This window comes from Brachionichthys hirsutus, chromosome 7 (assembly GCF_040956055.1).
Source record: "Brachionichthys hirsutus isolate HB-005 chromosome 7, CSIRO-AGI_Bhir_v1, whole genome shotgun sequence".
Lineage (NCBI taxonomy): Eukaryota > Metazoa > Chordata > Actinopteri > Lophiiformes > Brachionichthyidae > Brachionichthys > Brachionichthys hirsutus.
In genome coordinates this window covers 1780905-1805759 of record NC_090903.1, presented here as the reverse complement: position 1 = coordinate 1805759, position 24855 = coordinate 1780905, and the positions used below count along the sequence as shown (strand labels likewise).

Sequence of the window (24855 nt, the reverse complement as noted above, 5' to 3'; positions counted from 1 at the left end):
TGTCACAATTTTAAACAACTTCAGCAACAAAGGCAACTTTCTTTAACCAGACAACTACAACACATTTTTATACAATCAGTCGTCAAGTCCTGAATTCCATGATCGCATTCATCCCAGGTAGATTTTTTTTCTGTCAATTCAAAATTCTGACCAATTTAAAAGCTCACAGCACCTGGTATTCCAAGTGAGTCTCCTGCACATGTACTAACCAGGCCCGTGCCTGCTTGGCTTCCAAGATCTGACGAGATTGGGCACTCCCAGGCAGGTACGGCCGTGAACTGGAACACGGTATAGAAAACATAGTATATATAGATTTGTCACAATTTTAAACAACTTCAGCAACAAAGGCAACTTTCTTTAACCAGACAACTAAAACACATTTTTCTACAATCAGTCGTCAAGTCCTGAATTCCATGATTGCATTCATCCCAGGTAGATTTTTTTTCTTTAAATCCAAAATTCTGACCAATTTAAAAGCCCACAGCACCTGGTATTCCAAGTGAGTCCCCTGCACATGTACTGACCAGGCCCTTGCCTGCTTGGCTTCCAAGATCTGATGAGATTGGGCACCCCCAGGCAGGTATGGCCATGAGCTGGAGTACAGCATAGAAAACATAGTATATATAGATTTGTCACAATTTTAAACAACTTCAGCAACAAAGGCAACTTTCTTTAACCAGACAACTACAACACATTTTTATACAATCAGTCGTCAAGTCCTGAATTCCATGATCGCATTCATCCCAGGTAGATTTTTTTTCTGTCAATTCAAAATTCTGACCAATTTAAAAGCTCACAGCACCTGGTATTCCAAGTGAGTCTCCTGCACATGTACTAACCAGGCCCGTGCCTGCTTGGCTTCCAAGATCTGACGAGATTGGGCACTCCCAGGCAGGTATGGCCGTGAGCTGGAGCACAGTATAGAAAACATAGTATATATAGATTTGTCACAATTTTAAACAACTTCAGCAACAAAGGCAACTTTCTTGAACCAGACAACTAAAACACATTTTTCTACAATCAGTCGTCAAGTCCTGAATTCCATGATCGCATTCATCCCAGGAAGATTTTTTTCTTTAAATCCAAAATTCTGACCAATTTAAAAGCCCACAGCACCTGGTATTCCAAGTGAGTCTCCTGCACATGTACTGACCAGGCCCGTGCCTGCTTGGCTTCCAAGATCTGATGAGATTGGGCACTCCCAGGCAGGTATGGCCGTGAGCTGGAGTGCAGTATAGAAAACATAGTATATATAGATTTGTCACAATTTTAAACAACTTCAGCAACAAAGGCAACTTTCTTGAACCAGACAACTAAAACACATTTTTCTACAATCAGTCGTCAAGTCCTGAATTCCATGATCGCATTCATCCCAGGAAGATTTTTTTCTTTAAATTCAAAATTCTGACCAATTTAAAAGCTCACAGCACCTGGTATTCCAAGTGAGTCTCCTGCACATGTACTGACCAGGCCCTTGCCTGCTTGGCTTCCAAGATCTGATGAGATTGGGCACTCCCAGGCAGGTATGGCCGTGAGCTGGAGTACAGTATAGAAAACATAGTATATATAGATTTGTCACAATTTTAAACAACTTCAGCAACAAAGGCAACTTTCTTGAACCAGACAACTAAAACACATTTTTCTACAATCAGTCGTCAAGTCCTGAATTCCATGATCGCATTCATCCCAGGTAAAAAAAAATTCTGTCAATTCAAAATTCTGACCAATTTAAAAGCTCACAGCACCTGGTATTCCAAGTGAGTCTCCTGCACATGTACTAACCAGGCCCGTGCCTGCTTGGCTTCCAAGATCTGACGAGATTGGGCACTCCCGGGCAGGTATGGCCGTGAGCTGGAGTACAGTACAGAAAACATGGTATATATAGATTTGTCACAATTTTAAACAACTTCAGCAACAAAGGCAACTTTCTTTAACCAGACAACTAAAGCACATTTTTCTACAATCAGTCGTCAAGTCCTGAATTCCATGATCGCATTCATCCCAGGTAGATTTTTTTTCTTTAAATCCAAAATTCTGACCAATTTAAAAGCTCACAGCACCTGGTATTTCAAGTGAGTCTCCTGCACATGTACTGACCAGGCCCGTGCCTGCTTGGCTTCCAAGATCTGATGAGATTGGGCACTCCCAGGAAGGTATGGCCGTGAGCTGGAGTGCAGTATAGAAAACATAGTATATATAGATTTGTCACAATTTTAAACAACTTCAGCAACAAAGGCAACTTTCTTGAACCAGACAACTAAAGCACATTTTTCTACAATCAGTCGTCAAGTCCTGAATTCCATGATCGCATTCATCCCAGGTAAAAAAAAATTCTATCAATTCAAAATTCTGACCAATTTAAAAGCTCACAGCACCTGGTATTCCAAGTGAGTCTCCTGCACATGTACTAACCAGGCCCGTGCCTGCTTGGTTTCCAAGATCTGACAAGATTGGGCGCTCCCAGGCAGGTATGGCCGTGAGCTGGAGCACAGTATAGAAAACATAGTATATATAGATTTGTCACAATTTTAAACAACTTCAGCAACAAAGGCAACTTTCTTGAACCAGACAACTAAAACACATTTTTCTACAATCAGTCGTCAAGTCCTGAATTCCATGATCGCACTCATCCCAGGAAGATTTTTTCTTTAAATCCAAAATTCTGACCAATTTAAAAGCCCACAGCACCTGGTATCCCAAGTGAGTCTCCTGCACATGTACTGACCAGGCCCTTGCCTTCTTGGCTTCCAAGATCTGATGAGATTGGGCACTCCCAGGCAGGTATGGCCGTGAGCCGGAGTACAGTATAAAAAACATAGTATATATAGATTTGTCACAATTTTAAGCAACTTCAGCAACAAAGGCAACTTTCTTTAACCAGACAACTAAAGCACATTTTTCTACAATCAGTCGTCAAGTCCTGAATTCCATGATCGCATTCATCCCAGGTAGATTTTTTTTCTTTAAATCCAAAATTCTGACCAATTTAAAAGCTCACAGCACCTGGTATTCCAAGTGAGTCTCCTGCACATGTACTGACCAGGCCCGTGCCTGCTTGGCTTCCAAGATCTGATGAGATTGGGCACTCCCAGGAAGGTATGGCCGTGAGCTGGAGTGCAGTATAGAAAACATAGTATATATAGATTTGTCACAATTTTAAACAACTTCAGCAACAAAGGCAACTTTCTTGAACCAGACAACTAAAACACATTTTTCTACAATCAGTCGTCAAGTCCTGAATTCCATGATCGCATTCATCCCAGGAAGATTTTTTTCTTTAAATTCAAAATTCTGACCAATTTAAAAGCTCACAGCACCTGGTATTCCAAGTGAGTCTCCTGCACATGTACTAACCAGGCCCGTGCCTGCTTGGCTTCCAAGATCTGATGAGATTGGGCACTCCCAGGCAGGTATGGCCGTGAGCTGGAGTACAGTATAGAAAACATAGTATATATAGATTTGTCACAATTTTAAACAACTTCAGCAACAAAGGCAACTTTCTTGAACCAGACAACTAAAACACATTTTTCTACAATCAGTCGTCAAGTCCTGAATTCCATGATCGCATTCATCCCAGGAAGATTTTTTTCTTTAAATTCAAAATTCTGACCAATTTAAAAGCTCACAGCACCTGGTATTCCAAGTGAGTCTCCTGCACATGTACTAACCAGGCCCATGCCTGCTTGGTTTCCAAGATCTGATGAGATTGGGCACTCCCGGGCAGGTATGGCCGTGAGCTGGAGTACAGTATAGAAAACATGGTATATATAGATTTGTCACAATTTTAAACAACTTCAGCAACAAAGGCAACTTTCTTTAACCAGACAACGAAAACACATTCTTCTACAATCAGTCGTCAAGTCCTGAATTCCATGATCGCATTCATCCCAGGTAGATTTTTTTTCTGTCAATTCAAAATTCTGACCAATTTAAAAGCTCACAGCACCCGGTATTCCAAGTGAGTCTCCCACACATGTACTAACCAGGCCCGTGCCTGCTTGGCTTCCAAGATCTGACGAGATTGGGCACTCCCAGGCAGGTATGGCCGTGAGCTGGAGCACAGTATAGAAAACATAGTATATATAGATTTGTCACAATTTTAAACAACTTCAGCAACAAAGGCAACTTTCTTGAACCAGACAACTAAAGCACATTTTTCTACAATCAGTCGTCAAGTCCTGAATTCCATGATTGCATTCATCCCAGGTAAAAAAAAATTCTATCAATTCAAAATTCTGACCAATTTAAAAGCTCACAGCACCTGGTATTCCAAGTGAGTCTCCTGCACATGTACTAAACAGGCCCGTGCCTGCTTGGTTTCCAAGATCTGACGAGATTGGGCGCTCCCAGGCAGGTATGGCCGTGAGCTGGAGCACAGTATAGAAAACATAGTATATATAGATTTGTCACAATTTTAAACAACTTCAGCAACAAAGGCAACTTTCTTGAACCAGACAACTAAAACACATTTTTCTACAATCAGTCGTCAAGTCCTGAATTCCATGATCGCACTCATCCCAGGAAGATTTTTTCTTTAAATCCAAAATTCTGACCAATTTAAAAGCCCACAGCACCTGGTATCCCAAGTGAGTCTCCTGCACATGTACTGACCAGGCCCTTGCCTTCTTGGCTTCCAAGATCTGATGAGATTGGGCACTCCCAGGCAGGTATGGCCGTGAGCCGGAGTACAGTATAAAAAACATAGTATATATAGATTTGTCACAATTTTAAGCAACTTCAGCAACAAAGGCAACTTTCTTTAACCAGACAACTAAAGCACATTTTTCTACAATCAGTCGTCAAGTCCTGAATTCCATGATCGCATTCATCCCAGGTAGATTTTTTTTCTTTAAATCCAAAATTCTGACCAATTTAAAAGCTCACAGCACCTGGTATTCCAAGTGAGTCTCCTGCACATGTACTGACCAGGCCCGCGCCTGCTTGGCTTCCAAGATCTGATGAGATTGGGCACTCCCAGGAAGGTATGGCCGTGAGCTGGAGTGCAGTATAGAAAACATAGTATATATAGATTTGTCACAATTTTAAACAACTTCAGCAACAAAGGCAACTTTCTTGAACCAGACAACTAAAACACATTTTTCTACAATCAGTCGTCAAGTCCTGAATTCCATGATCGCATTCATCCCAGGAAGATTTTTTTCTTTAAATTCAAAATTCTGACCAATTTAAAAGCTCACAGCACCTGGTATTCCAAGTGAGTCTCCTGCACATGTACTAACCAGGCCCGTGCCTGCTTGGCTTCCAAGATCTGATGAGATTGGGCACTCCCGGGCAGGTATGGCCGTGAGCTGGAGCACAGTATAGAAAACATGGTATATATAGATTTGTCACAATTTTAAACAACTTCAGCAACAAAGGCAACTTTCTTTAACCAGACAACGAAAACACATTCTTCTACAATCAGTCGTCAAGTCCTGAATTCCATGATCGCATTCATCCCAGGAAGATTTTTTTCTTTAAATCCAAAATTCTGACCAATTTAAAAGCCCACAGCACCTGGTATTCCAAGTGAGTCTCCTGCACATGTACTGACCAGGCCCTTGCCTGCTTGGCTTCCAAGATCTGATGAGATTGGGCACTCCCAGGCAGGTATGGCCGTGAGCTGGAGTACAGTATAGAAAACATAGTATATATAGATTTGTCACAATTTTAAACAACTTCAGCAACAAAGGCAACTTTCTTGAACCAGACAACTAAAACACATTTTTCTACAATCAGTCGTCAAGTCCTGAATTCCATGATCGCATTCATCCCAGGAAGATTTTTTTCTTTAAATTCAAAATTCTGACCAATTTAAAAGCTCACAGCACCTGGTATTCCAAGTGAGTCTCCTGCACATGTACTGACCAGGCCCGTGCCTGCTTGGCTTCCAAGATCTGATGAGATTGGGCACTCCCAGGCAGGTATGGCCGTGAGCTGGAGTACAGTATAGAAAACATAGTATATATAGATTTGTCACAATTTTAAACAACTTCAGCAACAAAGGCAACTTTCTTTAACCAGACAACTAAAGCACATTTTTCTACAATCAGTTGTCAAGTCCTGAATTCCATGATCACATTCATCCCAGGTAGATTTTTTTTCTTTAAATTCAAAATTCTGACCAATTTAAAAGCTCACAGGACTTGGTATCCCAAGTGAGTCTCCTGCACATGTACTAACCAGGCCCGTGCCTGCTTGGCTTCCAAGATCTGACGAGATTGGGCACTCCCAGGCAGGTATGGCCGTGAGCTGGAGTACAGTATAGAAAACATAGTATATATAGATTTGTCACAATTTTAAACAACTTCAGCAACAAAGGCAACTTTCTTTAACCAGACAACTACAACACATTTTTATACAATCAGTCGTCAAGTCCTGAATTCCATGATCGCATTCATCCCAGGAAGATTTTTTTCTTTAAATTCAAAATTCTGACCAATTTAAAAGCTCGCAGCACCTGGTATTCCAAGTGAGTCTCCTGCACATGTACTAACCAGGCCCGTGCCTGCTTGGCTTCCAAGATCTGACGAGATTGGGCACTCCCAGGCAGGTATGGCCGTGAGCTGGAGTACAGTATAGAAAACATAGTATATATAGATTTGTCACAATTTTAAACAACTTCAGCAACAAAGGCAACTTTCTTGAACCAGACAACTAAAACACATTTTTCTACAATCAGTCGTCAATTCCTGAATTCCATGATCGCATTAATCCCAGGTAGATTTTTTTTCTTTAAATCCAAAATTCTGACCAATTTAAAAGCCCACAGCACCTGGTATTCCAAGTGAGTCTCCTGCATATGTACTGACCAGGCCCTTGCCTGCTTGGCTTCCAAGATCTTATGAGATTGGGCACTCCCAGGCAGGTATGGCCGTGAGCTGGAGTGCAGTATAGAAAACATAGTATATATAGATTTGTCACAATTTTAAACAACTTCAGCAACAAAGGCAACTTTCTTGAACCAGACAACTAAAACACATTTTTCTACAATCAGTCGTCAAGTCCTGAATTCCATGACCGCATTCATCCCAGGAAGATTTTTTTTCTTTAAATCCAAAATTCTGACCAATTTAAAAGCTCACAGCACCTGCTATTCCAAGTGAGTCCCCTGCACATGTACTGACCAGGCCCGTGCCTGCTTGGCTTCCAAGATCTGATGAGATTGGGCACTCCCAGGCAGGTATGGCCGTGAGCTGGAGTACGGTATAGAAAACATAGTATATATAGATTTGTCACAATTTTAAACAACTTCAGCAACAAAGGCAACTTTCTTTAACCAGACAACGACAACACATTTTTATACAATCAGTCGTCAAGTCCTGAATTCCATGATCACATTCATCCCAGGTAGATTTTTTTTCTTTGAATTCAAAATTCTGACCAATTTAAAAGCTCACAGCACCTGGAATCCCAAGTGAGTCTCCTGCACATGTACTAACCAGGCCCATGCCTGCTTGGCTTCCAAGATCTGATGAGATTGGGCACTCCCAGGCAGGTATGGCCGTGAGCTAGAGCATGGCATAGAAAACATAGTATATATAGATTTGTCACAATTTTAAACAACTTCAGCAACAAAGGCAACTTTCTTTAACCAGACAACTAAAACACATTTTTCTACAATCAGTCGTCAAGTCCTGAATTCCATGATTGCATTCATCCCAGGTAAAAAAAAATTCTGTCAATTCAAAATTCTGACCAATTTAAAAGCTCACAGCACCTGGTATTCCAAGCGAGTCTCCTGCACATGTACTAACCAGGCCCGTGCCTGCTTGGCTTCCAAGATCTGACGAGATTGGGCACTCCCAGGCAGGTATGGCCGTGAGCTGGAGTACAGTATAGAAAACATAGTATATATAGATTTGTCACAATTTTAAACAACTTCAGCAACAAAGGCAACTTTCTTGAACCAGACAACTAAAAGGCATTTTTCTACAATCAGTCGTCAAGTCCTGAATTCCATGATCGCATTCATCCCAGGAAGATTTATTTCTTTAAATTCAAAATTCTGACCAATTTAAAAGCTCACAGCACCTGGTATTCCAAGTGAGTCTCCTGCACATGTACTAACCAGGCCCGTGCCTGCTTGGTTTCCAAGATCTGACAAGATTGGGCGCTCCCAGGCAGGTATGGCCGTGAGCTGGAGCACAGTATAGAAAACATAGTATATATAGATTTGTCACAATTTTAAACAACTTCAGCAACAAAGGCAACTTTCTTGAACCAGACAACTAAAACACATTTTTCTACAATCAGTCGTCAAGTCCTGAATTCCATGATCGCACTCATCCCAGGAAGATTTTTTCTTTAAATCCAAAATTCTGACCAATTTAAAAGCCCACAGCCCCTGGTATCCCAAGTGAGTCTCCTGCACATGTACTGACCAGGCCCTTGCCTTCTTGGCTTCCAAGATCTGATGAGATTGGGCACTCCCAGGCAGGTATGGCCGTGAGCCGGAGTACAGTATAAAAAACATAGTATATATAGATTTGTCACAATTTTAAGCAACTTCAGCAACAAAGGCAACTTTCTTTAACCAGACAACTAAAGCACATTTTTCTACAATCAGTCGTCAAGTCCTGAATTCCATGATCGCATTCATCCCAGGTAGATTTTTTTTCTTTAAATCCAAAATTCTGACCAATTTAAAAGCTCACAGCACCTGGTATTCCAAGTGAGTCTCCTGCACATGTACTGACCAGGCCCGTGCCTGCTTGGCTTCCAAGATCTGATGAGATTGGGCACTCCCAGGAAGGTATGGCCGTGAGCTGGAGTGCAGTATAGAAAACATAGTATATATAGATTTGTCACAATTTTAAACAACTTCAGCAACAAAGGCAACTTTCTTGAACCAGACAACTAAAACACATTTTTCTACAATCAGTCGTCAAGTCCTGAATTCCATGATCACATTCATCCCAGGTAGATTTTTTTTCTTTGAATTCAAAATTCTGACCAATTTAAAAGCTCACAGCACCTGGAATCCCAAGTGAGTCTCCTGCACATGTACTAACCAGGCCCATGCCTGCTTGGCTTCCAAGATCTGATGAGATTGGGCACTCCCAGGCAGGTATGGCCGTGAGCTAGAGCATGGCATAGAAAACATAGTATATATAGATTTGTCACAATTTTAAACAACTTCAGCAACAAAGGCAACTTTCTTTAACCAGACAACTAAAACACATTTTTCTACAATCAGTCGTCAAGTCCTGAATTCCATGATCGCATTCATCCCAGGTAAAAAAAAATTCTGTCAATTCAAAATTCTGACCAATTTAAAAGCTCACAGCACCTGGTATTCCAAGTGAGTCCCCTGCACATGTACTAACCAGGCCCGTGCCTGCTTGGCTTCCAAGATCTGACGAGATTGGGCACTCCCAGGCAGGTATGGCCGTGAGCTGGAGTACAGTATAGAAAACATAGTATATATAGATTTGTCACAATTTTAAACAACTTCAGCAACAAAGGCAACTTTCTTGAACCAGACAACTAAAACACATTTTTCTACAATCAGTCGTCAAGTCCTGAATTCCATGATCGCATTCATCCCAGGAAGATTTTTTTCTTTAAATTCAAAATTCTGACCAATTTAAAAGCTCACAGCACCTGGTATTCCAAGTGAGTCTCCTGCACATGCACTAACCAGGCCCGTGCCTGCTTGGCTTCCAAGATCTGATGAGATTGGGCACTCCCGGGCAGGTGTGGCCGTGAGCTGGAGTACAGCACAGAAAACATGGTATATATAGATTTGTCACAATTTTAAACAACTTCAGCAACAAAGGCAACTTTCTTTAACCAGACAACTAAAGCACATTTTCCTACAATCAGTCGTCAAGTCCTGAATTCCATGATCGCATTCATCCCAGGTAGATTTTTTTTCTGTCAATTCAAAATTCTGACCAATTTAAAAGCTCACAGCACCTGGCATTCCAAGTGAGTCTCCTGCACACGTACTAACCAGGCCCATGCCTGCTTGGCTTCCAAGATCCGATGAGATTGGGCACTCCCAGGCAGGTGTGGCCGTGAGCTGAATGCCTATATAGAAAACATGGTATTTATAGATTTGTCCAATTTTCAACAACTTCAGCTACAAATGCAACTTTCTTTAACCAGACAACTAAAACACATTTTTCTACAATCAGTCGTCAAGTCCTGAATTCCATGATCGCATTCATCCCAGGTAGATTTTGTTTCTGTCAATTCAAAATTCTGACCAATTGAAAAGCTCACAGCACCTGGTAATCCAAGCGAGTCTCCTGCACATGTACTAACCAGGCCCATGCCTGCCTGGCTTCCAAGATCTGACGAGATTGGGCACTCCCAGGCAGGTATGGCCGTGAGCTGGAGTACAGTATAGAAAACATAGTATATATAGATTTGTCACAATTTTAAACAACTTCAGCAACAAAGGCAACTTTCTTTAACCAGACAACTAAAACACATTTTTCTACAATCAGTCGTCAAGTCCTGAATTCCATGATCGCATTCATCCCGGAAAGATTTTTTTCTTTAAATTCAAAATTCCAACCAATTTAAAGGCTCACAGCACCTGGTATTCCAAGTGAGTCTCCTGCACATGTACTAACCAGGCCCATGCCTGCTTGGCTTCCAAGATCTGATGAGATTGGGCACTCCCGGGCAGGTGTGGCTGTGAGCTGGAGTACAGCACAGAAAACATGGTATATATAGATTTGTCACAATTTTAAACAACTTCAGCAACAAAGGCAACTTTCTTTAACCAGACAACTAAAGCACATTTTTCTACAATCAGTCGTCAAGTCCTGAATTCCATGATCGCATTCATCCCAGGTAGATTTTTTTTCTGTCAATTCTAAATTCTGACCAATTTAAGAGCTCACAGCACCTGGTATTCCAAGTGAGTCTCCTGCACATGCACTAACCAGGCCCGTGCCTGCTTGGCTTCCAAGATCTAATGAGATTGGGCACTCCCGGGCAGGTGTGGCCGTGAGCTGGAGTACAGCACAGAAAACATGGTATATATAGATTTGTCACAATTTTAAACAACTTCAGCAACAAAGGCAACTTTCTTTAACCAGACAACTAAAGCACATTTTTCTACAATCAGTCGTCAAGTCCTGAATTCCATGATCGCATTCATCCCAGGTAGATTTTTTTTCTGTCAATTCAAAATTCTGACCAATTTAAAAGCTCACAGCACCTGGCATTCCAAGTGAGTCTCCTGCACACGTACTAACCAGGCCCATGCCTGCTTGGCTTCCAAGATCTGATGAGATTGGGCACTCCCAGGCAGGTGTGGCCGTGAGCTGAATGCCTATATAGAAAACATGGTATTTATAGATTTGTCCAATTTTCAACAACTTCAGCTACAAATGCAACTTTCTTTAACAACTAAAACACATTTTTCTACAATCAGTCGTCAAGTCCTGAATTCCATGATCGCATTCATCCCAGGTAGATTTTTTTTCTTTAAATCCAAAATTCTGACCAATTTAAAAGCTCACAGCACCTGGCATTCCAAGTGAGTCTCCTGCACGTGTACTGACCAGGCCCGTGCCTGCTTGGCTTCCAAGATCTGACGAGATTGGGCACTCCCAGGCAGGTATGGCCGTGAGCTGGAGTGCAGTATAGAAAACATAGTATATATAGATTTGTCACAATTTTAAACAACTTCAGCAACAAAGGCAACTTTCTTGAACCAGACAACTAAAACACATTTTTCTACAATCAGTCGTCAAGTCCTGAATTCCATGATCGCATTCATCCCAGGAAGATTTCTTTCTTTAAATTCAAAATTCTGACCAATTTAAAAGCTCACAGCACCTGGTATTCCAAGTGAGTCTCCTGCACATGTACTAACCAGGCCCATGCCTGCTTGGCTTCCAAGATCTGATGAGACTGGGCACCCCCTGGCAGGTATGGCCGTGAGCTGGAGTACAGTACAGAAAACATGGTATATATAGATTTGTCACAATTTTAAACAACTTCAGCAACAAAGGCAACGTTCTTTAACCAGACAACGAAAGCACATTTTTCTACAATCAGTCGTCAAGTCCTGAATTCCATGATCGCATTCATCCCAGGTAGATTTTTTTTCTTTAAATCCAAAATTCTGACCAATTTAAAAGCCCACAGCACCCGGTATTCCAAGTGAGTCTCCTGCACATGTACTGACCAGGCCCTTGCCTGCTTGGCTTCCAAGATCCGATGAGACTGGGCACTCCCAGGCAGGTATGGCCGTGAGCTGGAGTACAGTATAGAAAACATAGTATATATAGATTCGTCACAATTTTAAACAACTTCAGCAACAAAGGCAACTTTCTTTAACCAGACAACTACAACACATTTTTATACAATCAGTCGTCAAGTCCTGAATTCCATGATCGCATTCATCCCAGGTAGATTTTTTTTCTTTAAATCCAAAATTCTGACCAATTTAAAAGCCCACAGCACCTGGTATTCCAAGTGAGTCCCCCGCACATGTACTGACCAGGCCCTTGCCTGCTTGGCTTCCAAGATCTGACGAGATTGGGCACTCCCAGGCAGGTATGGCCGCAAGCTGGGGTACAGTATAGAAAACATAGTATATATAGATTTGTCACAATTTTAAACAACTTCAGCAACAAAGGCAACTTTCTTTAACCAGACAACTAAAACACATTTTTCTACAATCAGTCGTCAAGTCCTGAATTCCATGATCGCATTCATCCCAGGAAGATTTCTTTCTTTAAATTCAAAATTCTGACCAATTTAAAAGCTCACAGCACCTGGTATTCCAAGTGAGTCTCCTGCACATGTACTAACCAGGCCCATGCCTGCTTGGCTTCCAAGATCTGATGAGACTGGGCACCCCCTGGCAGGTATGGCCGTGAGCTGGAGTACAGTACAGAAAACATGGTATATATAGATTTGTCACAATTTTAAACAACTTCAGCAACAAAGGCAACGTTCTTTAACCAGACAACGAAAGCACATTTTTCTACAATCAGTCGTCAAGTCCTGAATTCCATGATCGCATTCATCCCAGGTAGATTTTTTTTCTTTAAATCCAAAATTCTGACCAATTTAAAAGCCCACAGCACCCGGTATTCCAAGTGAGTCTCCTGCACATGTACTGACCAGGCCCTTGCCTGCTTGGCTTCCAAGATCCGATGAGATTGGGCACTCCCAGGCAGGTATGGCCGTGAGCTGGAGTACAGTATAGAAAACATAGTATATATAGATTCGTCACAATTTTAAACAACTTCAGCAACAAAGGCAACTTTCTTTAACCAGACAACTACAACACATTTTTATACAATCAGTCGTCAAGTCCTGAATTCCATGATCGCATTCATCCCAGGTAGATTTTTTTTCTTTAAATCCAAAATTCTGACCAATTTAAAAGCCCACAGCACCTGGTATTCCAAGTGAGTCCCCCGCACATGTACTGACCAGGCCCTTGCCTGCTTGGCTTCCAAGATCTGACGAGATTGGGCACTCCCAGGCAGGTATGGCCGCAAGCTGGGGTACAGTATAGAAAACATAGTATATATAGATTTGTCACAATTTTAAACAACTTCAGCAACAAAGGCAACTTTCTTTAACCAGACAACTAAAGCACATTTTTCTACAATCAGTCGTCAAGTCCTGAATTCCATGATCGCATTCATCCCAGGTAGATTTTATTTCTTTAAATCCAAAATTCTGACCAATTTAAAAGCCCGCAGCACCTGGTATCCCAAGTGAGTCTCCTGCACATGTACTGGCCAGGCCCTTGCCTGCTTGGCTTCCAAGATCTGATGAGATTGGGCACTCCCAGGCAGGTATGGCCGTGAGCTGGAGTACAGTATAGAAAACATAGTATATATAGATTTGTTACAATTTTAAACAACTTCAGCAACAAAGGCAACTTTCTTGAACCAGACAACTAAAACACATTTTTCTGCAATCAGTCGTCAAGTCCTGAATTCCATGATCACATTCATCCCAGGTAGATTTTTTTTCTTTGAATTCAAAATTCTGACCAATTTAAAAGCTCACAGCACCTGGAATCCCAAGTGAGTCTCCTGCACATGTACTAACCAGGCCCATGCCTGCCTGGCTTCCAAGATCTGACGAGATTGGGCACTCCCAGGCAGGTATGGCCGTGAGCTGGAGTACAGTATAGAAAACATAGTATATATAGATTTGTCACAATTTTAAACAACTTCAGCAACAAAGGCAACTTTCTTTAACCAGACAACTAAAACACATTTTTCTACAATCAGTCGTCAAGTCCTGAATTCCATGATCGCATTCATCCCGGAAAGATTTTTTTCTTTAAATTCAAAATTCCAACCAATTTAAAGGCTCACAGCACCTGGTATTCCAAGTGAGTCTCCTGCACATGTACTAACCAGGCCCATGCCTGCTTGGCTTCCAAGATCTGATGAGATTGGGCACTCCCGGGCAGGTGTGGCCGTGAGCTGGAGTACAGCACAGAAAACATGGTATATATAGATTTGTCACAATTTTAAACAACTTCAGCAACAAAGGCAACTTTCTTTAACCAGACAACTAAAGCACATTTTTCTACAATCAGTCGTCAAGTCCTGAATTCCATGATCGCATTCATCCCAGGTAGATTTTTTTTCTGTCAATTCAAAATTCTGACCAATTTAAAAGCTCACAGCACCTGGTATTCCAAGTGAGTCTCCTGCACATGCACTAACCAGGCCCGTGCCTGCTTGGCTTCCAAGATCTGATGAGATTGGGCACTCCCGGGCAGGTGTGGCCGTGAGCTGGAGTACAGCACAGAAAACATGGTATATATAGATTTGTCACAATTTTAAACAACTTCAGCAACAAAGGCAACTTTCTTTAACCAGACAACTAAAGCACATTTTTCTACAATCAGTCGTCAAGTCCTGAATTCCATGATCGCATTCATCCCAGGTAGATTTTTTTTCTGTCAATTCAAAATTCTGACCAATTTAAAAGCTCACAGCACCTGGCATTCCAAGTGAGTCTCCTGCACACGTACTAACCAGGCCCATGCCTGCTTGGCTTCCAAGATCCGATGAGATTGGGCACTCCCAGGCAGGTGTGGCCGTGAGCTGAATGCCTATATAGAAAACATGGTATTTATAGATTTGTCCAATTTTCAACAACTTCAGCTACAAATGCAACTTTCTTTAACCAGACAACTAAAACACATTTTTCTACAATCAGTCGTCAAGTCCTGAATTCCATGATCGCATTCATCCCAGGTAGATTTTTTTTCTTTAAATCCAAAATTCTGACCAATTTAAAAGCTCACAGCACCTGGCATTCCAAGTGAGTCTCCTGCACGTGTACTGACCAGGCCCGTGCCTGCTTGGCTTCCAAGATCTGATGAGATTGGGCACTCCCAGGCAGGTATGGCCGTGAGCTGGAGTGCAGTATAGAAAACATAGTATATATAGATTTGTCACAATTTTAAACAACTTCAGCAACAAAGGCAACTTTCTTGAACCAGACAACTAAAACACATTTTTCTACAATCAGTCGTCAAGTCCTGAATTCCATGATCGCATTCATCCCAGGAAGATTTCTTTCTTTAAATTCAAAATTCTGACCAATTTAAAAGCTCACAGCACCTGGTATTCCAAGTGAGTCTCCTGCACATGTACTAACCAGGCCCATGCCTGCTTGGCTTCCAAGATCTGATGAGACTGGGCACCCCCTGGCAGGTATGGCCGTGAGCTGGAGTACAGTACAGAAAACATGGTATATATAGATTTGTCACAATTTTAAACAACTTCAGCAACAAAGGCAACGTTCTTTAACCAGACAACGAAAGCACATTTTTCTACAATCAGTCGTCAAGTCCTGAATTCCATGATCGCATTCATCCCAGGTAGATTTTTTTTCTTTAAATCCAAAATTCTGACCAATTTAAAAGCCCACAGCACCCGGTATTCCAAGTGAGTCTCCTGCACATGTACTGACCAGGCCCTTGCCTGCTTGGCTTCCAAGATCCGATGAGATTGGGCACTCCCAGGCAGGTATGGCCATGAGCTGGAGTACAGTATAGAAAACATAGTATATATAGATTCGTCACAATTTTAAACAACTTCAGCAACAAAGGCAACTTTCTTTAACCAGACAACTACAACACATTTTTATACAATCAGTCGTCAAGTCCTGAATTCCATGATCGCATTCATCCCAGGTAGATTTTTTTTCTTTAAATCCAAAATTCTGACCAATTTAAAAGCCCACAGCACCTGGTATTCCAAGTGAGTCCCCCGCACATGTACTGACCAGGCCCTTGCCTGCTTGGCTTCCAAGATCTGACGAGATTGGGCACTCCCAGGCAGGTATGGCCGCAAGCTGGGGTACAGTATAGAAAACATAGTATATATAGATTTGTCACAATTTTAAACAACTTCAGCAACAAAGGCAACTTTCTTGAACCAGACAACTAAAACACATTTTTCTACAATCAGTCGTCAAGTCCTGAATTCCATGATCGCATTCATCCCAGGAAGATTTCTTTCTTTAAATTCAAAATTCTGACCAATTTAAAAGCTCACAGCACCTGGTATTCCAAGTGAGTCTCCTGCACATGTACTAACCAGGCCCATGCCTGCTTGGCTTCCAAGATCTGATGAGACTGGGCACCCCCTGGCAGGTATGGCCGTGAGCTGGAGTACAGTACAGAAAACATGGTATATATAGATTTGTCACAATTTTAAACAACTTCAGCAACAAAGGCAACGTTCTTTAACCAGACAACGAAAGCACATTTTTCTACAATCAGTCGTCAAGTCCTGAATTCCATGATCGCATTCATCCCAGGTAGATTTTTTTTCTTTAAATCCAAAATTCTGACCAATTTAAAAGCCCACAGCACCCGGTATTCCAAGTGAGTCTCCTGCACATGTACTGACCAGGCCCTTGCCTGCTTGGCTTCCAAGATCCGATGAGATTGGGCACTCCCAGGCAGGTATGGCCGTGAGCTGGAGTACAGTATAGAAAACATAGTATATATAGATTCGTCACAATTTTAAACAACTTCAGCAACAAAGGCAACTTTCTTTAACCAGACAACTACAACACATTTTTATACAATCAGTCGTCAAGTCCTGAATTCCATGATCGCATTCATCCCAGGTAGATTTTTTTTCTTTAAATCCAAAATTCTGACCAATTTAAAAGCCCACAGCACCTGGTATTCCAAGTGAGTCCCCCGCACATGTACTGACCAGGCCCTTGCCTGCTTGGCTTCCAAGATCTGACGAGATTGGGCACTCCCAGGCAGGTATGGCCGCAAGCTGGGGTACAGTATAGAAAACATAGTATATATAGATTTGTCACAATTTTAAACAACTTCAGCAACAAAGGCAACTTTCTTGAACCAGACAACTAAAACACATTTTTCTACAATCAGTCGTCAAGTCCTGAATTCCATGATCGCATTCATCCCAGGAAGATTTCTTTCTTTAAATTCAAAATTCTGACCAATTTAAAAGCTCACAGCACCTGGTATTCCAAGTGAGTCTCCTGCACATGTACTAACCAGGCCCATGCCTGCTTGGCTTCCAAGATCTGATGAGACTGGGCACCCCCTGGCAGGTATGGCCGTGAGCTGGAGTACAGTACAGAAAACATGGTATATATAGATTTGTCACAATTTTAAACAACTTCAGCAACAAAGGCAACGTTCTTTAACCAGACAACGAAAGCACATTTTTCTACAATCAGTCGTCAAGTCCTGAATTCCATGATCGCATTCATCCCAGGTAGATTTTTTTTCTTTAAATCCAAAATTCTGACCAATTTAAAAGCCCACAGCACCCGGTATTCCAAGTGAGTCTCCTGCACATGTACTGACCAGGCCCTTGCCTGCTTGGCTTCCAAGATCCGATGAGATTGGGCACTCCCAGGCAGGTATGGCCGTGAGCTGGAGTACAGTATAGAAAACATAGTATATATAGATTCGTCACAATTTTAAACAACTTCAGCAACAAAGGCAACTTTCTTTAACCAGACAACTACAACACATTTTTATACAATCAGTCGTCAAGTCCTGAATTCCATGATCGCATTCATCCCAGGTAGATTTTTTTTCTTTAAATCCAAAATTCTGACCAATTTAAAAGCCCACAGCACCTGGTATTCCAAGTGAGTCCCCCGCACATGTACTGACCAGGCCCTTGCCTGCTTGGCTTCCAAGATCTGACGAGATTGGGCACTCCCAGGCAGGTATGGCCGCAAGCTGGGGTACAGTATAGAAAACATAGTATATATAGATTTGTCACAATTTTAAACAACTTCAGCAACAAAGGCAACTTTCTTGAACCAGACAACTAAAACACATTTTTCTACAATCAGTCGTCAAGTCCTGAATTCCATGATCGCATTCATCCCAGGAAGATTTCTTTCTTTAAATTCAAAATTCTGACCAATTTAAAAGCTCACAGCACCTGGTATTCCAAGTGAGTCTCCTGCACATGTACTAACCAGGCCCATGCCTGCTTGGCTTCCAAGATCTGATGAGACTGGGCACCCCCTGGCAGGTATGGCCGTGAGCTGGAGTACAGTACAGAAAACATGGTATATATAGATTTGTCACAATTTTAAACAACTTCAGCAACAAAGGCAACGTTCTTTAACCAGACAACGAAAGCACATTTTTCTACAATCAGTCGTCAAGTCCTGAATTCCATGATCGCATTCATCCCAGGTAGATTTTTTTTCTTTAAATCCAAAATTCTGACCAATTTAAAAGCCCACAGCACCCAGTATTCCAAGTGAGTCTCCTGCACATGTACTGACCAGGCCCTTGCCTGCTTGGCTTCCAAGATCCGATGAGATTGGGCACTCCCAGGCAGGTATGGCCGTGAGCTGGAGTACAGTATAGAAAACATAGTATATATAGATTCGTCACAATTTTAAACAACTTCAGCAACAAAGGCAACTTTCTTTAACCAGACAACTACAACACATTTTTATACAATCAGTCGTCAAGTCCTGAATTCCATGATCGCATTCATCCCAGGTAGATTTTTTTTCTTTAAATCCAAAATTCTGACCAATTTAAAAGCCCACAGCACCTGGTATTCCAAGTGAGTCTCCTGCACATGTACTAACCAGGCCCATGCCTGCCTGGCTTCCAAGATCTGACGAGATTGGGCACTCCCAGGCAGGTATGGCCGTGAGCTGGAGTACAGTATAGAAAACATAGTATATATAGATTTGTCACAATTTTAAACAACTTCAGCAACAAAGGCAACTTTCTTTAACCAGACAACTAAAACACATTTTTCTACAATCAGTCGTCAAGTCCTGAATTCCATGATCGCATTCATCCCGGAAAGATTTTTTTCTTTAAATTCAAAATTCCAACCAATTTAAAGGCTCACAGCACCTGGTATTCCAAGTGAGTCTCCTGCACATGTACTAACCAGGCCCATGCCTGCTTGGCTTCCAAGATCTGATGAGATTGGGCACTCCCGGGCAGGTGTGGCCGTGAGCTGGAGTACAGCACAGAAAACATGGTATATATAGATTTGTCACAATTTTAAACAACTTCAGCAACAAAGGCAACTTTCTTTAACCAGACAACTAAAGCACATTTTTCTACAATCAGTCGTCAAGTCCTGAATTCCATGATCGCATTCATCCCAGGTAGATTTTTTTTCTGTCAATTCAAAATTCTGACCAATTTAAAAGCTCACAGCACCTGGTATTCCAAGTGAGTCTCCTGCACATGCACTAACCAGGCCCGTGCCTGCTTGGCTTCCAAGATCTGATGAGATTGGGCACTCCCGGGCAGGTGTGGCCGTGAGCCGGAGTACAGCACAGAAAACATGGTATATATAGATTTGTCACAATTTTAAACAACTTCAGCAACAAAGGCAACTTTCTTTAACCAGACAACTAAAGCACATTTTTCTACAATCAGTCGTCAAGTCCTGAATTCCATGATCGCATTCATCCCAGGTAGATTTTTTTTCTGTCAATTCAAAATTCTGACCAATTTAAAAGCTCACAGCACCTGGCATTCCAAGTGAGTCTCCTGCACACGTACTAACCAGGCCCATGCCTGCTTGGCTTCCAAGATCCGATGAGATTGGGCACTCCCAGGCAGGTGTGGCCGTGAGCTGAATGCCTATATAGAAAACATGGTATTTATAGATTTGTCCAATTTTCAACAACTTCAGCTACAAATGCAACTTTCTTTAACCAGACAACTAAAACACATTTTTCTACAATCAGTCGTCAAGTCCTGAATTCCATGATCGCATTCATCCCAGGTAGATTTTTTTTCTTTAAATCCAAAATTCTGACCAATTTAAAAGCTCACAGCACCTGGTATTCCAAGTGAGTCTCCTGCACATGTACTAACCAGGCCCATGCCTGCTTGGCTTCCAAGATCTGATGAGACTGGGCACCCCCTGGCAGGTATGGCCGTGAGCTGGAGTACAGTACAGAAAACATGGTATATATAGATTTGTCACAATTTTAAACAACTTCAGCAACAAAGGCAACGTTCTTTAACCAGACAACGAAAGCACATTTTTCTACAATCAGTCGTCAAGTCCTGAATTCCATGATCGCATTCATCCCAGGTAGATTTTTTTTCTTTAAATCCAAAATTCTGACCAATTTAAAAGCCCACAGCACCCGGTATTCCAAGTGAGTCTCCTGCACATGTACTGACCAGGCCCTTGCCTGCTTGGCTTCCAAGATCCGATGAGATTGGGCACTCCCAGGCAGGTATGGCCATGAGCTGGAGCACAGTATAGAAAACATAGTATATATAGATTCGTCACAATTTTAAACAACTTCAGCAACAAAGGCAACTTTCTTTAACCAGACAACTACAACACATTTTTATACAATCAGTCGTCAAGTCCTGAATTCCATGATCGCATTCATCCCAGGTAGATTTTTTTTCTTTAAATCCAAAATTCTGACCAATTTAAAAGCCCACAGCACCTGGTATTCCAAGTGAGTCCCCCGCACATGTACTGACCAGGCCCTTGCCTGCTTGGCTTCCAAGATCTGACGAGATTGGGCACTCCCAGGCAGGTATGGCCGCAAGCTGGGGTACAGTATAGAAAACATAGTATATATAGATTTGTCACAATTTTAAACAACTTCAGCAACAAAGGCAACTTTCTTGAACCAGACAACTAAAACACATTTTTCTACAATCAGTCGTCAAGTCCTGAATTCCATGATCGCATTCATCCCAGGAAGATTTCTTTCTTTAAATTCAAAATTCTGACCAATTTAAAAGCTCACAGCACCTGGTATTCCAAGTGAGTCTCCTGCACATGTACTAACCAGGCCCATGCCTGCTTGGCTTCCAAGATCTGATGAGACTGGGCACCCCCTGGCAGGTATGGCCGTGAGCTGGAGTACAGTACAGAAAACATGGTATATATAGATTTGTCACAATTTTAAACAACTTCAGCAACAAAGGCAACGTTCTTTAACCAGACAACGAAAGCACATTTTTCTACAATCAGTCGTCAAGTCCTGAATTCCATGATCGCATTCATCCCAGGTAGATTTTTTTTCTTTAAATCCAAAATTCTGACCAATTTAAAAGCCCACAGCACCCGGTATTCCAAGTGAGTCTCCTGCACATGTACTGACCAGGCCCTTGCCTGCTTGGCTTCCAAGATCCGATGAGATTGGGCACTCCCAGGCAGGTATGGCCGTGAGCTGGAGTACAGTATAGAAAACATAGTATATATAGATTCGTCACAATTTTAAACAACTTCAGCAACAAAGGCAACTTTCTTTAACCAGACAACTACAACACATTTTTATACAATCAGTCGTCAAGTCCTGAATTCCATGATCGCATTCATCCCAGGTAGATTTTTTTTCTTTAAATCCAAAATTCTGACCAATTTAAAAGCCCACAGCACCTGGTATTCCAAGTGAGTCCCCCGCACATGTACTGACCAGGCCCTTGCCTGCTTGGCTTCCAAGATCTGACGAGATTGGGCACTCCCAGGCAGGTATGGCCGCAAGCTGGGGTACAGTATAGAAAACATAGTATATATAGATTTGTCACAATTTTAAACAACTTCAGCAACAAAGGCAACTTTCTTGAACCAGACAACTAAAACACATTTTTCTACAATCAGTCGTCAAGTCCTGAATTCCATGATCGCATTCATCCCAGGAAGATTTCTTTCTTTAAATTCAAAATTCTGACCAATTTAAAAGCTCACAGCACCTGGTATTCCAAGTGAGTCTCCTGCACATGTACTAACCAGGCCCATGCCTGCTTGGCTTCCAAGATCTGATGAGACTGGGCACCCCCTGGCAGGTATGGCCGTGAGCTGGAGTACAGTACAGAAAACATGGTATATATAGATTTGTCACAATTTTAAACAACTTCAGCAACAAAGGCAACGTTCTTTAACCAGACAACGAAAGCACATTTTTCTACAATCAGTCGTCAAGTCCTGAATTCCATGATCGCATTCATCCCAGGTAGATTTTTTTTCTTTAAATCCAAAATTCTGACCAATTTAAAAGCCCACAGCACCCGGTATTCCAAGTGAGTCTCCTGCACATGTACTGACCAGGCCCTTGCCTGCTTGGCTTCCAAGATCCGATGAGATTGGGCACTCCCAGGCAGGTATGGCCGTGAGCTGGAGTACAGTATAGAAAACATAGTATATATAGATTTGTCACAATTTTAAACAACTTCAGCAACAAAGGCAACTTTCTTTAACCAGACAACTACAACACATTTTTATACAATCAGTCGTCAAGTCCTGAATTCCATGATCGCATTCATCCCAGGTAGATTTTTTTTCTTTAAATCCAAAATTCTGACCAATTTAAAAGCCCACAGCACCTGGTATTCCAAGTGAGTCCCCCGCACATGTACTGACCAGGCCCTTGCCCGCTTGGCTTCCAAGATCTGACGAGATTGGGCACTCCCAGGCAGGTATGGCCGCAAGCTGGGGTACAGTATAGAAAACATAGTATATATAGATTTGTCACAATTTTAAACAACTTCAGCAACAAAGGCAACTTTCTTTAACCAGACAACTAAAGCACATTTTTCTACAATCAGTCGTCAAGTCCTGAATTCCATGATCGCATTCATCCCAGGTAGATTTTTTTTCTTTAAATCCAAAATTCTGACCAATTTAAAAGCCCGCAGCACCTGGTATCCCAAGTGAGTCTCCTGCACATGTACTGGCCAGGCCCTTGCCTGCTTGGCTTCCAAGATCTGATGAGATTGGGCACTCCCAGGCAGGTATGGCCGTGAGCTGGAGTACAGTATAGAAAACATAGTATATATAGATTTGTTACAATTTTAAACAACTTCAGCAACAAAGGCAACTTTCTTGAACCAGACAACTAAAACACATTTTTCTGCAATCAGTCGTCAAGTCCTGAATTCCATGATCACATTCATCCCAGGTAGATTTTTTTTCTTTGAATTCAAAATTCTGACCAATTTAAAAGCTCACAGCACCTGGAATCCCAAGTGAGTCTCCTGCACATGTACTAACCAGGCCCATGCCTGCTTGGCTTCCAAGATCTGATGAGATTGGGCACTCCCAGGCAGGTATGGCCGTGAGCTAGAGCATGGCATAGAAAACATAGTATATATAGATTTGTCACAATTTTAAACAACTTCAGCAACAAAAGCAACTTTCTTTAACCAGACAACTAAAACACATTTTTCTACAATCAGTCGTCAAGTCCTGAATTCCATGATCGCATTCATCCCAGGTAAAAAAAAATTCTGTCAATTCAAAATTCTGACCAATTTAAAAGCTCACAGCACCTGGTATTCCAAGTGAGTCCCCTGCACATGTACTAACCAGGCCCGTGCCTGCTTGGCTTCCAAGATCTGACGAGATTGGGCACTCCCAGGCAGGTATGGCCGTGAGCTGGAGTACAGTATAGAAAACATAGTATATATAGATTTGTCACAATTTTAAACAACTTCAGCAACAAAGGCAACTTTCTTGAACCAGACAACTAAAACACATTTTTCTACAATCAGTCGTCAAGTCCTGAATTCCATGATCGCATTCATCCCAGGAAGATTTTTTTCTTTAAATTCAAAATTCTGACCAATTTAAAAGCTCACAGCACCTGGTATTCCAAGTGAGTCTCCTGCACATGCACTAACCAGGCCCGTGCCTGCTTGGCTTCCAAGATCTGATGGGATTGGGCACTCCCGGGCAGGTGTGGCCGTGAGCTGGAGTACAGCACAGAAAACATGGTATATATAGATTTGTCACAATTTTAAACAACTTCAGCAACAAAGGCAACTTTCTTTAACCAGACAACTAAAGCACATTTTTCTACAATCAGTCGTCAAGTCCTGAATTCCATGATCGCATTCATCCCAGGTAGATTTTTTTTCTGTCAATTCAAAATTCTGACCAATTTAAAAGCTCACAGCACCTGGCATTCCAAGTGAGTCTCCTGCACACGTACTAACCAGGCCCATGCCTGCTTGGCTTCCAAGATCCGATGAGATTGGGCACCCCCAGGCAGGTGTGGCCGTGAGCTGAATGCCTATATAGAAAACATGGTATTTATAGATTTGTCCAATTTTCAACAACTTCAGCTACAAATGCAACTTTCTTTAACCAGACAACTAAAACACATTTTTCTACAATCAGTCGTCAAGTCCTGAATTCCATGATCGCATTCATCCCAGGTAGATTTTTTTTCTGTCAATTCAAAATTCTGACCAATTGAAAAGCTCACAGCACCTGGTAATCCAAGCGAGTCTCCTGCACATGTACTAACCAGGCCCATGCCTGCCTGGCTTCCAAGATCTGACGAGATTGGGCACTCCCAGGCAGGTATGGCCGTGAGCTGGAGTACAGTATAGAAAACATAGTATATATAGATTTGTCACAA

At 41.9% G+C, this 24855-nt stretch overlaps 79 pseudogenes; all 79 read right to left on the bottom strand.

Moving 5' to 3' along the window:
* Positions 1-160: 160 nt before the first annotated feature.
* On the bottom strand, positions 161-279 carry LOC137896591 (5S ribosomal RNA; annotated as a pseudogene).
* A 196-nt stretch (positions 280-475) lies between these two features.
* Positions 476-594, bottom strand: LOC137896843 (5S ribosomal RNA; annotated as a pseudogene).
* Positions 595-790: 196 nt separating this feature from the next.
* LOC137897523 (5S ribosomal RNA) lies at positions 791-909 on the bottom strand (annotated as a pseudogene).
* A 195-nt stretch (positions 910-1104) lies between these two features.
* On the bottom strand, positions 1105-1223 carry LOC137896272 (5S ribosomal RNA; annotated as a pseudogene).
* Positions 1224-1418: 195 nt separating this feature from the next.
* On the bottom strand, positions 1419-1537 carry LOC137897049 (5S ribosomal RNA; annotated as a pseudogene).
* A 196-nt stretch (positions 1538-1733) lies between these two features.
* Positions 1734-1852, bottom strand: LOC137896441 (5S ribosomal RNA; annotated as a pseudogene).
* A 196-nt stretch (positions 1853-2048) lies between these two features.
* LOC137897184 (5S ribosomal RNA) lies at positions 2049-2167 on the bottom strand (annotated as a pseudogene).
* Positions 2168-2363: 196 nt separating this feature from the next.
* On the bottom strand, positions 2364-2482 carry LOC137896897 (5S ribosomal RNA; annotated as a pseudogene).
* Positions 2483-2676: 194 nt separating this feature from the next.
* On the bottom strand, positions 2677-2795 carry LOC137897220 (5S ribosomal RNA; annotated as a pseudogene).
* A 196-nt stretch (positions 2796-2991) lies between these two features.
* On the bottom strand, positions 2992-3110 carry LOC137896857 (5S ribosomal RNA; annotated as a pseudogene).
* Positions 3111-3305: 195 nt separating this feature from the next.
* LOC137896350 (5S ribosomal RNA) lies at positions 3306-3424 on the bottom strand (annotated as a pseudogene).
* A 195-nt stretch (positions 3425-3619) lies between these two features.
* LOC137897595 (5S ribosomal RNA) lies at positions 3620-3738 on the bottom strand (annotated as a pseudogene).
* Positions 3739-3934: 196 nt separating this feature from the next.
* On the bottom strand, positions 3935-4053 carry LOC137896752 (5S ribosomal RNA; annotated as a pseudogene).
* Positions 4054-4249: 196 nt separating this feature from the next.
* Positions 4250-4368, bottom strand: LOC137896660 (5S ribosomal RNA; annotated as a pseudogene).
* Positions 4369-4562: 194 nt separating this feature from the next.
* LOC137897219 (5S ribosomal RNA) lies at positions 4563-4681 on the bottom strand (annotated as a pseudogene).
* A 196-nt stretch (positions 4682-4877) lies between these two features.
* Positions 4878-4996, bottom strand: LOC137896961 (5S ribosomal RNA; annotated as a pseudogene).
* Positions 4997-5191: 195 nt separating this feature from the next.
* Positions 5192-5310, bottom strand: LOC137897856 (5S ribosomal RNA; annotated as a pseudogene).
* Positions 5311-5505: 195 nt separating this feature from the next.
* LOC137897802 (5S ribosomal RNA) lies at positions 5506-5624 on the bottom strand (annotated as a pseudogene).
* Positions 5625-5819: 195 nt separating this feature from the next.
* Positions 5820-5938, bottom strand: LOC137897598 (5S ribosomal RNA; annotated as a pseudogene).
* A 196-nt stretch (positions 5939-6134) lies between these two features.
* Positions 6135-6253, bottom strand: LOC137897423 (5S ribosomal RNA; annotated as a pseudogene).
* A 195-nt stretch (positions 6254-6448) lies between these two features.
* LOC137896554 (5S ribosomal RNA) lies at positions 6449-6567 on the bottom strand (annotated as a pseudogene).
* A 196-nt stretch (positions 6568-6763) lies between these two features.
* Positions 6764-6882, bottom strand: LOC137896656 (5S ribosomal RNA; annotated as a pseudogene).
* Positions 6883-7078: 196 nt separating this feature from the next.
* Positions 7079-7197, bottom strand: LOC137896640 (5S ribosomal RNA; annotated as a pseudogene).
* Positions 7198-7393: 196 nt separating this feature from the next.
* LOC137896297 (5S ribosomal RNA) lies at positions 7394-7512 on the bottom strand (annotated as a pseudogene).
* Positions 7513-7708: 196 nt separating this feature from the next.
* On the bottom strand, positions 7709-7827 carry LOC137897543 (5S ribosomal RNA; annotated as a pseudogene).
* A 195-nt stretch (positions 7828-8022) lies between these two features.
* On the bottom strand, positions 8023-8141 carry LOC137896896 (5S ribosomal RNA; annotated as a pseudogene).
* A 194-nt stretch (positions 8142-8335) lies between these two features.
* On the bottom strand, positions 8336-8454 carry LOC137897369 (5S ribosomal RNA; annotated as a pseudogene).
* Positions 8455-8650: 196 nt separating this feature from the next.
* On the bottom strand, positions 8651-8769 carry LOC137896856 (5S ribosomal RNA; annotated as a pseudogene).
* Positions 8770-8965: 196 nt separating this feature from the next.
* On the bottom strand, positions 8966-9084 carry LOC137896296 (5S ribosomal RNA; annotated as a pseudogene).
* A 196-nt stretch (positions 9085-9280) lies between these two features.
* Positions 9281-9399, bottom strand: LOC137897589 (5S ribosomal RNA; annotated as a pseudogene).
* Positions 9400-9594: 195 nt separating this feature from the next.
* On the bottom strand, positions 9595-9713 carry LOC137897154 (5S ribosomal RNA; annotated as a pseudogene).
* A 196-nt stretch (positions 9714-9909) lies between these two features.
* LOC137896548 (5S ribosomal RNA) lies at positions 9910-10028 on the bottom strand (annotated as a pseudogene).
* Positions 10029-10223: 195 nt separating this feature from the next.
* On the bottom strand, positions 10224-10342 carry LOC137897197 (5S ribosomal RNA; annotated as a pseudogene).
* Positions 10343-10537: 195 nt separating this feature from the next.
* Positions 10538-10656, bottom strand: LOC137896462 (5S ribosomal RNA; annotated as a pseudogene).
* Positions 10657-10852: 196 nt separating this feature from the next.
* LOC137897212 (5S ribosomal RNA) lies at positions 10853-10971 on the bottom strand (annotated as a pseudogene).
* A 196-nt stretch (positions 10972-11167) lies between these two features.
* LOC137897832 (5S ribosomal RNA) lies at positions 11168-11286 on the bottom strand (annotated as a pseudogene).
* Positions 11287-11476: 190 nt separating this feature from the next.
* Positions 11477-11595, bottom strand: LOC137896620 (5S ribosomal RNA; annotated as a pseudogene).
* Positions 11596-11790: 195 nt separating this feature from the next.
* Positions 11791-11909, bottom strand: LOC137896938 (5S ribosomal RNA; annotated as a pseudogene).
* Positions 11910-12105: 196 nt separating this feature from the next.
* Positions 12106-12224, bottom strand: LOC137897015 (5S ribosomal RNA; annotated as a pseudogene).
* Positions 12225-12420: 196 nt separating this feature from the next.
* Positions 12421-12539, bottom strand: LOC137897060 (5S ribosomal RNA; annotated as a pseudogene).
* Positions 12540-12734: 195 nt separating this feature from the next.
* On the bottom strand, positions 12735-12853 carry LOC137896937 (5S ribosomal RNA; annotated as a pseudogene).
* A 196-nt stretch (positions 12854-13049) lies between these two features.
* LOC137896627 (5S ribosomal RNA) lies at positions 13050-13168 on the bottom strand (annotated as a pseudogene).
* Positions 13169-13364: 196 nt separating this feature from the next.
* Positions 13365-13483, bottom strand: LOC137897059 (5S ribosomal RNA; annotated as a pseudogene).
* Positions 13484-13679: 196 nt separating this feature from the next.
* LOC137897252 (5S ribosomal RNA) lies at positions 13680-13798 on the bottom strand (annotated as a pseudogene).
* A 196-nt stretch (positions 13799-13994) lies between these two features.
* Positions 13995-14113, bottom strand: LOC137897140 (5S ribosomal RNA; annotated as a pseudogene).
* Positions 14114-14308: 195 nt separating this feature from the next.
* Positions 14309-14427, bottom strand: LOC137896412 (5S ribosomal RNA; annotated as a pseudogene).
* A 196-nt stretch (positions 14428-14623) lies between these two features.
* Positions 14624-14742, bottom strand: LOC137897153 (5S ribosomal RNA; annotated as a pseudogene).
* A 196-nt stretch (positions 14743-14938) lies between these two features.
* On the bottom strand, positions 14939-15057 carry LOC137896547 (5S ribosomal RNA; annotated as a pseudogene).
* A 195-nt stretch (positions 15058-15252) lies between these two features.
* LOC137896449 (5S ribosomal RNA) lies at positions 15253-15371 on the bottom strand (annotated as a pseudogene).
* A 195-nt stretch (positions 15372-15566) lies between these two features.
* Positions 15567-15685, bottom strand: LOC137896936 (5S ribosomal RNA; annotated as a pseudogene).
* Positions 15686-15881: 196 nt separating this feature from the next.
* LOC137896863 (5S ribosomal RNA) lies at positions 15882-16000 on the bottom strand (annotated as a pseudogene).
* A 196-nt stretch (positions 16001-16196) lies between these two features.
* Positions 16197-16315, bottom strand: LOC137897058 (5S ribosomal RNA; annotated as a pseudogene).
* A 195-nt stretch (positions 16316-16510) lies between these two features.
* LOC137896935 (5S ribosomal RNA) lies at positions 16511-16629 on the bottom strand (annotated as a pseudogene).
* A 196-nt stretch (positions 16630-16825) lies between these two features.
* On the bottom strand, positions 16826-16944 carry LOC137896626 (5S ribosomal RNA; annotated as a pseudogene).
* Positions 16945-17140: 196 nt separating this feature from the next.
* On the bottom strand, positions 17141-17259 carry LOC137897057 (5S ribosomal RNA; annotated as a pseudogene).
* A 195-nt stretch (positions 17260-17454) lies between these two features.
* Positions 17455-17573, bottom strand: LOC137896934 (5S ribosomal RNA; annotated as a pseudogene).
* Positions 17574-17769: 196 nt separating this feature from the next.
* On the bottom strand, positions 17770-17888 carry LOC137896625 (5S ribosomal RNA; annotated as a pseudogene).
* Positions 17889-18084: 196 nt separating this feature from the next.
* LOC137897056 (5S ribosomal RNA) lies at positions 18085-18203 on the bottom strand (annotated as a pseudogene).
* Positions 18204-18398: 195 nt separating this feature from the next.
* Positions 18399-18517, bottom strand: LOC137896933 (5S ribosomal RNA; annotated as a pseudogene).
* A 196-nt stretch (positions 18518-18713) lies between these two features.
* Positions 18714-18832, bottom strand: LOC137897032 (5S ribosomal RNA; annotated as a pseudogene).
* A 196-nt stretch (positions 18833-19028) lies between these two features.
* On the bottom strand, positions 19029-19147 carry LOC137896798 (5S ribosomal RNA; annotated as a pseudogene).
* Positions 19148-19342: 195 nt separating this feature from the next.
* Positions 19343-19461, bottom strand: LOC137896411 (5S ribosomal RNA; annotated as a pseudogene).
* Positions 19462-19657: 196 nt separating this feature from the next.
* Positions 19658-19776, bottom strand: LOC137897152 (5S ribosomal RNA; annotated as a pseudogene).
* A 196-nt stretch (positions 19777-19972) lies between these two features.
* LOC137896546 (5S ribosomal RNA) lies at positions 19973-20091 on the bottom strand (annotated as a pseudogene).
* A 195-nt stretch (positions 20092-20286) lies between these two features.
* Positions 20287-20405, bottom strand: LOC137896932 (5S ribosomal RNA; annotated as a pseudogene).
* Positions 20406-20601: 196 nt separating this feature from the next.
* LOC137896862 (5S ribosomal RNA) lies at positions 20602-20720 on the bottom strand (annotated as a pseudogene).
* A 196-nt stretch (positions 20721-20916) lies between these two features.
* On the bottom strand, positions 20917-21035 carry LOC137897055 (5S ribosomal RNA; annotated as a pseudogene).
* Positions 21036-21230: 195 nt separating this feature from the next.
* Positions 21231-21349, bottom strand: LOC137896929 (5S ribosomal RNA; annotated as a pseudogene).
* A 196-nt stretch (positions 21350-21545) lies between these two features.
* On the bottom strand, positions 21546-21664 carry LOC137896624 (5S ribosomal RNA; annotated as a pseudogene).
* A 196-nt stretch (positions 21665-21860) lies between these two features.
* Positions 21861-21979, bottom strand: LOC137897053 (5S ribosomal RNA; annotated as a pseudogene).
* Positions 21980-22174: 195 nt separating this feature from the next.
* On the bottom strand, positions 22175-22293 carry LOC137896928 (5S ribosomal RNA; annotated as a pseudogene).
* Positions 22294-22489: 196 nt separating this feature from the next.
* LOC137896623 (5S ribosomal RNA) lies at positions 22490-22608 on the bottom strand (annotated as a pseudogene).
* A 196-nt stretch (positions 22609-22804) lies between these two features.
* On the bottom strand, positions 22805-22923 carry LOC137897143 (5S ribosomal RNA; annotated as a pseudogene).
* Positions 22924-23119: 196 nt separating this feature from the next.
* LOC137897250 (5S ribosomal RNA) lies at positions 23120-23238 on the bottom strand (annotated as a pseudogene).
* Positions 23239-23434: 196 nt separating this feature from the next.
* On the bottom strand, positions 23435-23553 carry LOC137896294 (5S ribosomal RNA; annotated as a pseudogene).
* Positions 23554-23749: 196 nt separating this feature from the next.
* On the bottom strand, positions 23750-23868 carry LOC137897588 (5S ribosomal RNA; annotated as a pseudogene).
* Positions 23869-24063: 195 nt separating this feature from the next.
* On the bottom strand, positions 24064-24182 carry LOC137897003 (5S ribosomal RNA; annotated as a pseudogene).
* A 196-nt stretch (positions 24183-24378) lies between these two features.
* LOC137896868 (5S ribosomal RNA) lies at positions 24379-24497 on the bottom strand (annotated as a pseudogene).
* Positions 24498-24692: 195 nt separating this feature from the next.
* LOC137897196 (5S ribosomal RNA) lies at positions 24693-24811 on the bottom strand (annotated as a pseudogene).
* Positions 24812-24855: the final 44 nt, after the last annotated feature.